The sequence below is a fragment of the Orcinus orca genome, chromosome 1 (assembly GCF_937001465.1).
Source record: "Orcinus orca chromosome 1, mOrcOrc1.1, whole genome shotgun sequence".
Taxonomy (NCBI): domain Eukaryota; kingdom Metazoa; phylum Chordata; class Mammalia; order Artiodactyla; family Delphinidae; genus Orcinus; species Orcinus orca.
This window is the reverse complement of record NC_064559.1, coordinates 212,623,553-212,632,995: the sequence shown is the minus strand read 5'-3', so window position 1 is coordinate 212,632,995 and position 9,443 is coordinate 212,623,553. Positions and strand designations below refer to the sequence as shown.

The 9,443-nt window shown below is 55.4% G+C and overlaps 1 long non-coding RNA gene across 1 annotated transcript; it reads left to right on the top strand.

Annotated features, from left to right (window-relative positions):
• Positions 1-798: 798 nt before the first annotated feature.
• Positions 799-8,728, top strand: LOC117202335 (uncharacterized). Its single transcript, XR_004484608.2, has 2 exons — positions 799-1,323; positions 6,647-8,728. It is a non-coding gene; the product is annotated as an uncharacterized LOC117202335 (long non-coding RNA).
• The last annotated feature ends 715 nt before the right edge of the window (positions 8,729-9,443 follow it).

Sequence of the window (9,443 nt, the reverse complement as noted above, 5' to 3'; positions counted from 1 at the left end):
TAGAGCACAGGCTCCATAGTTGGGGTGCACGGGCTTAGTTGCTCCGCGGCATGTGGGATCTTCCCGGACCAGGGCTCCAACCCGTGTCCCCTCCATTGGCAGGTGGATTCTTAACCAATGCGCCACCAGGGAAGTCCCTCATCCAGCTATTTGAGTGTTGCTGTCTGACGAGTGTCCATCCCGCGAGGGCAGGGACGTTTTCGTGGCTGTTGCATCCCCAGCGCTCAGAGCACTACCAGGGACGCAGCAGTGGTCAAGTACTGTTGAATCAATGAATGACACGGTGCCGCGGGTATGCGGGCAGCGGTGTAGACCCGGGGGTGGGTAAATGCAGGCGGTGCCAAAAAGAACTTACGTCCCGAGGCGACTGACACGGTAAATGCTCCCACACCTGAAGGCGCAGAGATAGTGGGGCACGTGCGAGGGGCGCTCGGCCCACGCTGGGCGGGCGAAGAAGGCGGGAAGTCTGTTTCGTTGACGGGTACCTCGTTAGCCAAACCGAAAGGGCCACCAAAGCAGAGCGTCGCCTAGGTTCTCGACTTCTCAGCAAAGGTGACTGAGCGGCATGGACTACACTTCCCAGAAGGCTCAGCGCCGGGCGGAAAGGGTACGGACGACGCGGAAGGCGCGAGGTGTTCCGGGTCAAAGAGGGCCCCGATTCGGATGGAGGGTTGCAGAGTGTCGCGAGAGAGAGGAGTCGGTGTTAAGTAAGGCTGAAAGTTTGCCCTGAGCAACGATCAATTTTTGACTTGAAGATGTTGGTGGAAGTTGGGGGGGGGGGGCAATCCTAGGAAGCACAGGTGGGGGGGGCATGCAAGTCATCGCTGCGGGCAGCTGGACTCGGCCCTTCCGGGGACCTCACGGAGACTGTGGGACACACCTCAGATTTGCACCCTGGCACTGTGGGGGGCGAGGGGGGCGGCGTTGTTCACTGACCCCCATCCATCTCTGTTAGAACGCTGCTTCCAGGGCATGAGTTCTCTGGCACTTTGGCCTGGGCGTGCACGTTCCTGCGACCAGAGAAAGCCCTGGGCACAGTGCAGCAGCTTGCGATAAAAAGCTGTAGGTGGGTGTGGAGGACAGGTGTGTGGGCTCCGACAGCATCTGCTCCAACATCCGTGTGGAGGTGTGAGTCCCTGTGAGAGGGAGGGCGAGAGGGGTGCACGTGGATAACGTGTACAGCTGTGAAACCAGATGAGATCGTCACAGAGAGGGCAGTGTAAAAAGAGAAGAAGCCCAAGGACAGAGCACCGGGGCCTCCAGCTGTCAGAGGTCCAGTAAAGAAGGAAGAATCAGGAAAAGAGACTGAGAAGCCTCGATCAGGTAGGAGAACAGCAGGAGATTGTGACATCCTTGAAACCCAGTGAAAAGCAGTGATCGGAGGAGAAGTGATCAACTTGACGGCAGATGGCATTTACCAGTGTAGAGGTCATTGATGACCTTAAACAACAGTTCTGGGGGGTTGGGATGGGGAAACTTGACTGGAAATGATTCATGGGTTTTAATAGCTGCTCTCATTCAAAACCTGTATTAGTCAGCTTCCTCTAGGTTATGTTGAGTGATAAACAAGGTCAAAAACCCAGCAACTTACAAATATCACTTCTCACTGCACCTGTCAGTGTCCAGTCAGGAGACAGAAACCACACTAGTAATTTAATATAAGGAGTTGTTGGCTAAGAGAGCTGGGTAATAATAAAAGGTAAAAGCCCCTGGTGTGTCTGGCCCTGGGTGCTTCGGCGGCCCAGATCTGTAGTCCTTTCCCTCTGCCCGCCCTGTGAGAGTGAGGCCCCCTGAGGAGGTGGCATAAACGGCGTCACCAACATAGGGCCACCCTCCCTCACACTATGTGTTCTGTGAGGCCCACCAATCACAGTTTTCTGTGTTCCACCCTTGGGTTAACAAACAAACAATATGGTTTGTTTTTTCTCTTCTAAATATAAAATACAATTCTAAAAGCACCTTCTCAAATGACACTAGGAGTGCTGAGACTGGCCAGCCTTCAAGGCCACGTCTGGAAGTCAGTAAGGGGGTGTGGGCCAGTGCCAACCCGGGGTCCTGAGCTGCATCCCCCATGGCTGTCACTGCCTGCATGGCGTCCAGGACAAACAAGTCCCTGCATCTCCCGGGCACAGCAGGGAGAGGCCAGGACTGTCTTCTCTGAGGGAAAAGCCCCGAGACTACCGAGACAAATGGTACCCAGGCCCACAAAGAGCATTCCATCTGCCCTCCCTGGCCTGGAGTCTCTGGAAGGGATCCCAGGGAAAAGAGCCACCTAGAAAACCCCTCCCTTCTCTCTAGGTGCGTGGGGTGGGGAGGGCCCTGTGTGAAAGGGGAGTATGCACAGGCAGCCGGGTCTGGGTGGGGTGAGGTGAAGGGAGAGTGGGTGTCTCCTTTGTGTGGTGGGCAGGGTCCATGTGGGCTGAGTGTTCTGGGAGGGTGAAGGGGATCCATACACCCGTGGAGGGTGCCGTGTGTGTGTAGCCATGTGTGCGAGGTCTCTGGGGGTCAGCATGTGTGACCAAATGAGGTGGCAGCCAGGTAGGCAGCTCTGTTTACTAAGAACTCTCGGTGCAAGGGTGTCCTCGTGTATCCGGGGAAGAGGTCGGTCTTTGCGTGTGACCCTGGGTTGGGGGAGTGCCCTGTGCGACGTGCTTGAACCGGGGAAGGAGCCTCGGGGACAGCTGTGACAGCAGGTTAGTTAGCAGACCCAGGAAAAGGACTTCCTGCCTGGGGCACCGTGGAGAGCAGGTGGCAGATCCCCTGGGGGGATCCCCAGGGGCAGACGGCTCTGGTCTCTCCTGGCCCAGCGTCCAAGGCTGCTGCTGGGCAGAGCCCATGGGCTCCTGGGCTTCCTGCCTATCTCACCCTGAGAGCTGGCCACAGGGCCTCAGGCCTCATCCTAACTGAAGGACACTGCTCCGTCCAGGGGGCTCTGCTCCCCAGCCTGCACTACCCTAGAGGCTGTGCTCCCCTGTACCCCCAGGGGGACAACTGGGGTCAGGCCCCCAGAGGGGGAAGGGTGGGTTAGTGGGGGGCAGTTAGTAGCAGTTCCCTCTCACCTGAGTTCTGGGAAATCAGTCAAGGTTCAAGTCTCCTCCGCTGAAAGGCAAAGCTGGCTTGCAGGAAGTGGGGCGCGCAGGCCCAGCGTGTGGGCTGCACCGTGTCACTCACCATATTTGTTTGCCAGGGCTGCCACCACAAATAGCACAGACTGGGTGGCTTAAACAACAGAAATTTATTTTCTCACAATTTTGGAGGCTGAAAGTCCGAAATCAAAGTGTCAGCAGGGTTGGTTCCTCCTGAGGCCTCTGTCCCTGGCGTGGAGACGGCCGTCTTCTCCCCGTGTCCTCACATGGTTGAGCCTCTGTGTGTGTCTGTGTCCTAATCTCTTCCTCTAATAAGGACACCAGTGCTTATTTATCTTTTCACAGTTCTGGAGCCTGGGAGCCCATTTCTGTTGTTGGGGCCACCCAGTCTTTCATGGCAGCCCAAGCCGAGTGACACGGTGGGAAACGGGGAACCCAGGAGAGCTGCACTAACCCCCGTCACCACTGTCAGGCCCAGGCCACCCTCTCAAGGAGGGTCCAGCAGTGAAGGTGTCTAGAAGGCGGGATGCCCGGTCAGGGGGATGGGTGACCCCTACCCACAGAGAGGCCTGTGGGAACACAGGTTGGGGGCAGCTTCATTTGGGACAGGCCAAGCCTGGGTGTCTCTGGGCTTCCAGATGTGGGGCTGGAGGCCTCAGGAAGGGCAGTGGGGGGAGGGGTCAGTCTGCGGCCATGGTGGGCTGTCAGCACAGCCTCCCAAAGAGCACCCCTCCACGTGCTTGTTCCAGGAAGGTCCCGCTGCACCTGCCAACAGGTCCGTAGGAGCGTGTCAGGGCCTGGTTTCTTCCCAGTGTTTGCCAGGACCGCTGGGCCATGGGCACACTGGACACTTGTTCAAAAGCAGGGGGCCATAACTTAGAGCAAAAGGAGGAGGTGAGGAACAGTCACATGTGGGGTATGGATGTTTTGGCCCCTCCCCCCACCCCGGCTTCTCCTCCTGAATTAGCACAGTCTCTGGAAAGGCAGATTGAGCTCCTGCCGGCCCCACTCCTGGGCACTGAGCAGGGACGGGCCACCGTCTCAACAAAAGCCAGCCTGACGCCCACCCCCTCCCACATCCTCTAACACCCTGAGTCCCAAGCCCCCTGCTCCTTCCCCCATTCCCCAGCATCTCCCCCCCCCACCTCGTCTGAGCCCCTCTTGTTTCCTAGCAGCGAGACACGGTGGTGGGGGGGGGAGGGAGAGAGTTAATAACCGCAGGGGAGGAGCAGGGAATGTGGCGAGAGAGCGTAGTACTCCCCCTTGGAGCTCTGGGCGAGAGCGCTGGGCTCATGAGCCAGTGAGCAGGGTGCTAACTGCTCGCAGTAAATGAGCAAGAGACCAGCAGCAGCTCCTGCAACCGGCAAGGCAGGCTCAGAACCGGAAGCAGATACGGAAAAGCCCAGGCGAGGAAAGCGCTCTCACCTGGGGGCGGGGGCGCCCCAGCTGGGACCCCTGCGGCAGGTGCACTGCAGGCACCTCTCAGGAGCAGCCGGGCCTAACGCTGACTGTCCTGCTGGGGATCTGGGGAGCTGCGAGCTTCGGGCACTCCTGCCTTCACCAAGCCACGCAGGAGCTGAGGCCTCGGCCATGAGTGTGGTCCTGGGGCCCGAGGTGTCCTTGGGGGCAGGATTGGAGCTCAGACACTTCTGGGGGCCTTCCAGATCCCCACTACATACGGCAGGGAATGTAGTTTTCTCCGAAAGAGGAAAGGTGAGTTTGGCCGCAGAGGAGCTGGGGAGAACAGAGAGGGGACATGGGGACAATGGGAGGGCGGCCTGGCGTCTAGATAGCAGGTAACAGTCCGGTTAGAGGGTGAACACCAAGGGTGCTGCTTCACGGAAAATTTTGGAGGCTCTGGGCACAAGCGCGGTGCTTCAGGCCTGCGGGGTTACACGCCCTTCATGGCTCCACCGCAACCAGGACAGCTGTGCCTGCCACACTGCCGTGGTGCTGATGAGAATGTGAACTGGAGGGGAGACCTGGGGAACTTACGGGAATATCTGGAAACTTTCAGTGGCAGGGCTCATGCTGGAGGAGCCCTTCATTCAAGAAAAGTCCCTGCCTGGTAACCCTCCTTCGCAAAGCCAGTCTTTTTCTCTGCATTTTCTCCATTCCATGAGCTGCCTTTTCATTTTGTTGATGGTTTCCTTTGATGTGCAGAAGCTTTTTAGTTTTTTTTTTTGAAGCTTTTTAGTTTGATGTAATCCCACTTGGTTTTTTTTTTACATTTGTTGCCTTTGCTTTTGGTGTCAAATCCAAAAAATTATTGCCAAGATTGATGTCAAGGAGCTTACCACTCTATGTTTTCTTCTAGGAGCCTACATCTGGTCTTACATTCAAGTCTTTAATCCATATTGAGTCAATATTTGTGTATGGTGTAAGACAGTGGTCCAGTTTCACTCTTTCCCATGTGGCTGTCCATGTTTCCCAACACCATTATTGAAGAGATTGTCCTTTCCCCATTTTATACTCTTGGCTCCTTTGTCATAAATGAATTGACCATATAATCATGGGTTTACTTCTGTGCTCTCTGTTCTGTTTCATTGATCTATGTATCTGTTTTTATGCCAATACTATACTGTTTTGATTACTATAGTTTTGTAATATAGCTTGAAATCAGGGTGTGTGATACCTCCAGCTTTGTTCTTTCTCAAGATTGCTTTGGCAATTCAGTGTCTTTTGCATTTCTGTACAAATTTTAGGTTTTCTTTTTTTTTTTTCTGTGAAAAATGTCATTCGAATTTTGATAGGGATTGAATTGAATCTGTAGATTGCATTGTAGATATATGCTGGACACTAAGGAGTTGAGAGTGAAGGAACACGCCATGTCTATGACTTCTGCTAACACAAGTTCATCTCCCTCCTCTAGATTGTCCTCCACCCCCACCCCCACATAAAGCTCCTCAATTCATCCTCAAGGTCCGGATCACAGCCCTCCTCAGAGACCCCGGGGCATGGCATTAGAAAGGGGTTCAGAGGCCCATGGTCTTTGGACACTGGCTCAGCCTCCAACTAGGCCCTGCGTTAATTTTACATTAATGTATGTAAATGCATACTATTGTGAAGGGTCATATTTTTAGCTGGAAAAAATTTCTTAAAAAGTCAAAGACAGGGCTGAATACTGGGCTTGGGCAGGGGGAGCCAGAGCCAGAGGCCCAAGGAGAAGGATATCCCAGGCCTTTTCCTCTGCCAGTGAGGAAAGAACTGACACCAGAGGGGCAGGGACAGACAGCGTCACAGGTGACCAGGCCCCGGAAAGAGCTCGGATCCGAGCTGGACCCGGAATTTGGCCTAGTGAGGGGTGTCTCAGCGAGACACCTGTGGCTCTGGGCTAGACCGCTGCAGCCAGAGTTCCCCCGGCAGTGGGAATCACTGGGCCGCACAAAGGGGCTTGTGGGTGAGCACTGTGCCAACCGCACAGGACGCAGTGATCCGTGCCCCTGATTTGAAGCAAGGCCTTCAACCCTGCTGAGCCTCAGCGACGCGCTGGGAAGAGCAGCAGGAGGGTGGGAGGGCACTGGGTCCCGCCTCTCTGAGCCCAGATTTCTCCTCCTCAGAGCCAGGGCCCGGAGGAGATGAGGGTGGAGGACCCTCCTCACATGCAAATCCATGAGGTCTGAAGAGGCCCTGCCACCCGGGATTTTGGTGAGGCTCCAGGGCCACCTGATACCCCCGCCCATCACCCTCCTTGTGTCGAGGAGATGCGCCCACATCAAGGCCCCTCCTTCTGCTCACCCTTTTAAGAAAACCCCAAGAAACAGGGGTCCTGGGGCTTGGGGTGCTAGGCCCATGTCCCTGCCTGCACCTGGGCCTTCCCTCCTCCAGAACCTAGATGACTGAGGTGCTGCTGCCTCCCACCCTCCCCGTACCCCTGTTCTGTCCCTCGATGCCCTGGGCTCCCGCATGCTGCTGCTGCGGGCAGGGGTCTCTGTCCATTACCTGCACCCAGAAGGCACCGCCCACCTGATTTCCCGGGCGGGAGCGGCGGGTCCTCCGCGCAGGCTCGCAGCGCCGCCACAAGGGGGCGCTGCCCCCTTGAAATGCCGCGGAACTGTCCCTGGATTTGGGGCAGCCCTGCGGAAAGGAGTTCCAAAACACAGGCGCGCGGAATTAAGGGTGAGCAAACGGGAAGCTTTGACGGAAGCGACAAACATCATAAAAATGGCCAGGTTCCCAAAGTTCTGGTCTAGTTCTGGACCCCAGAGTTACATTAAAGAGGCTTATGTCCTGGGAAGTACCTGCCTATTGAAATTTGGTTCTGACATCTGCCCTAGTCCCCACTTCTGGGTGACCACATGTGGGACTCCAGCGCCACAGCGTGCAGGTTTGTGGCCTTTTGAGCTCATCTGGGGACGAGCCTATTTCCCAAGACACAGCCTTGTAGGGACAGCAAAGAATAAATAGGGGAGAAGAAGGCTTTGAAATCAGCAAATTCCTTCCCTAGTAAGAATCCACATGAGTGAGTCATCCAGCCTCTCTGAGGCTATTCTGTGATAGAGATAACAGTGCCTCCTGGAGGGGTCGTTGGGACCATCAGAGGCAATGATGCTGCTCCCACCCCACCCCCAGACAGCTGAGCCCTCTCCGTCCTCCACACCCCACTGGTACACTGCTGCCTTCTGAAACCACTGTCCAACTGAGAAAACAAATACATAAAACAAACAAACCAGGTACCACTCCACATCCACTAGAATGGCTATAATCTTTTTTAAAGGGGGAAAAAAAAAAGCAAGTGTTGGGGAGGCTGCGCGGAAGTTGGAACCCTTGTGCGCTGCTGGTGGGGATGTAAAGTGGGGCAGCCACTGAGGAACAGTCTAGTCATTCCCCAGAAAGTTACACATAGCATTGCCATTCCACTCCTTGGCAATATGCCCAAGAGAACTGAAAATATACGTTTGAGCAAAATCTGGTCCACATATGCTCATAGCGTCATCCAAAAAGTAGAAACAACCCAAATGCCCATCAGCTGATGAATGGATACAAAAATTGTGGCATAGTGGACTTCCCTGGTGGCGCAGTGGATGGGAATCTGTGCTCCCAATGCGGGGGGCCCCGGTTCAATCCCTGGCCAGGGAATTAGAGCCCACACGCATGAGAGCCGCAGCTGAGAGATCGCATGCCACAACTAAGGAGCCCATGAGCCACAACCAGGGAGCCCACATGCTGCAACTAAAGAGCCCGCCTGCCACAACTAAGACCCCACACAACCAAATAAATAAATAAATTTTTTTAATTGTGGCATATGTACCCAATGGAATATTATTCAGCCATAAACGAAATGAAGCACTGATGCAGGCCACAACATGGATGTATCTTGAAAACATGCTGATGCAGGCTACAACATGGATGTATCTTGAAAACATGGAAGAAACCAGTCACAAAAGGTCACTTATTGTACGAGTCCATTTTATGAAATGTCCAGAAGAGGCAGCTCCATGGAGATGAAAATAGATGAGTGGTTGCCAGGGGTACAGGAGAGGATAACAGGGAATGACCGTGTAACGGGTGTGGGGTTTCCTCTTGGTGTGATGAAGATGGCTGGTGGCACAACACTGTGAATGCAGTAAATGCCACCAAACTGTTCCCTTTAACATCATTAACTTTACATTATGTGAATTTAATCTCAATAAAATAAGTAAACCAAGTCAGCATTACGTGCCTGGGGTAATGGGAGCCCAGCGACCCCCTGGGACGCCGGCCCACAGTCTGCTGCTCTGGGGCGAATGGTTCCCCCACCCCCACCTGCAGGCCCCCCCCATGCCCCTGCTGGCACCTTCCTCTCCACATCACCTGCCCTCACCCAGGCCCTCCACCTTCCTCCGGCTTCATGCCTCTCGTCTCCTGCTTCCTCCACCCCCCCATGGGACCCATGACCACCCCAATTCCAAAACCCACACCCCAATGCCAGTGACCCGGCAGCAACCTTTGGGCCCATTCTTCCTCCTCTTTCACCAGCCTTGACCTGACCTGTCGGGCACTCCTGTCCTCAGCCTGAGGCTGGGCTTCCTCCTCCTGTCCAAGGCTGCCCTTGCTCCTTTGGGAAACTCCTCCTGCCTCTTCAACCACGGCCTCTAAAGCAGACCCTTGGCCTCTAACACTCAGTCGCTCCCAAATTGAAGGAGGAGGCATCAGCCTTCCCTCCACTCTGCTCCTCTCTCTGGCACTCCTGGTCAGGCCTCTAGGCAGTGTAGCCCACAGGCAGACCTCTGCTCACCCTGTGCCCCGGGCCGCATCCCAGCTTCACGCCAGCCTTGCCGGCCCAGGAGGCAGCTCCAAGGAGCGCTTCCAGCACCGCGTTCCAGCGTCCCCATGGCCTTTCTCGGGCCGACGGCTCCCCTCCTCTCTAAGCCCCCT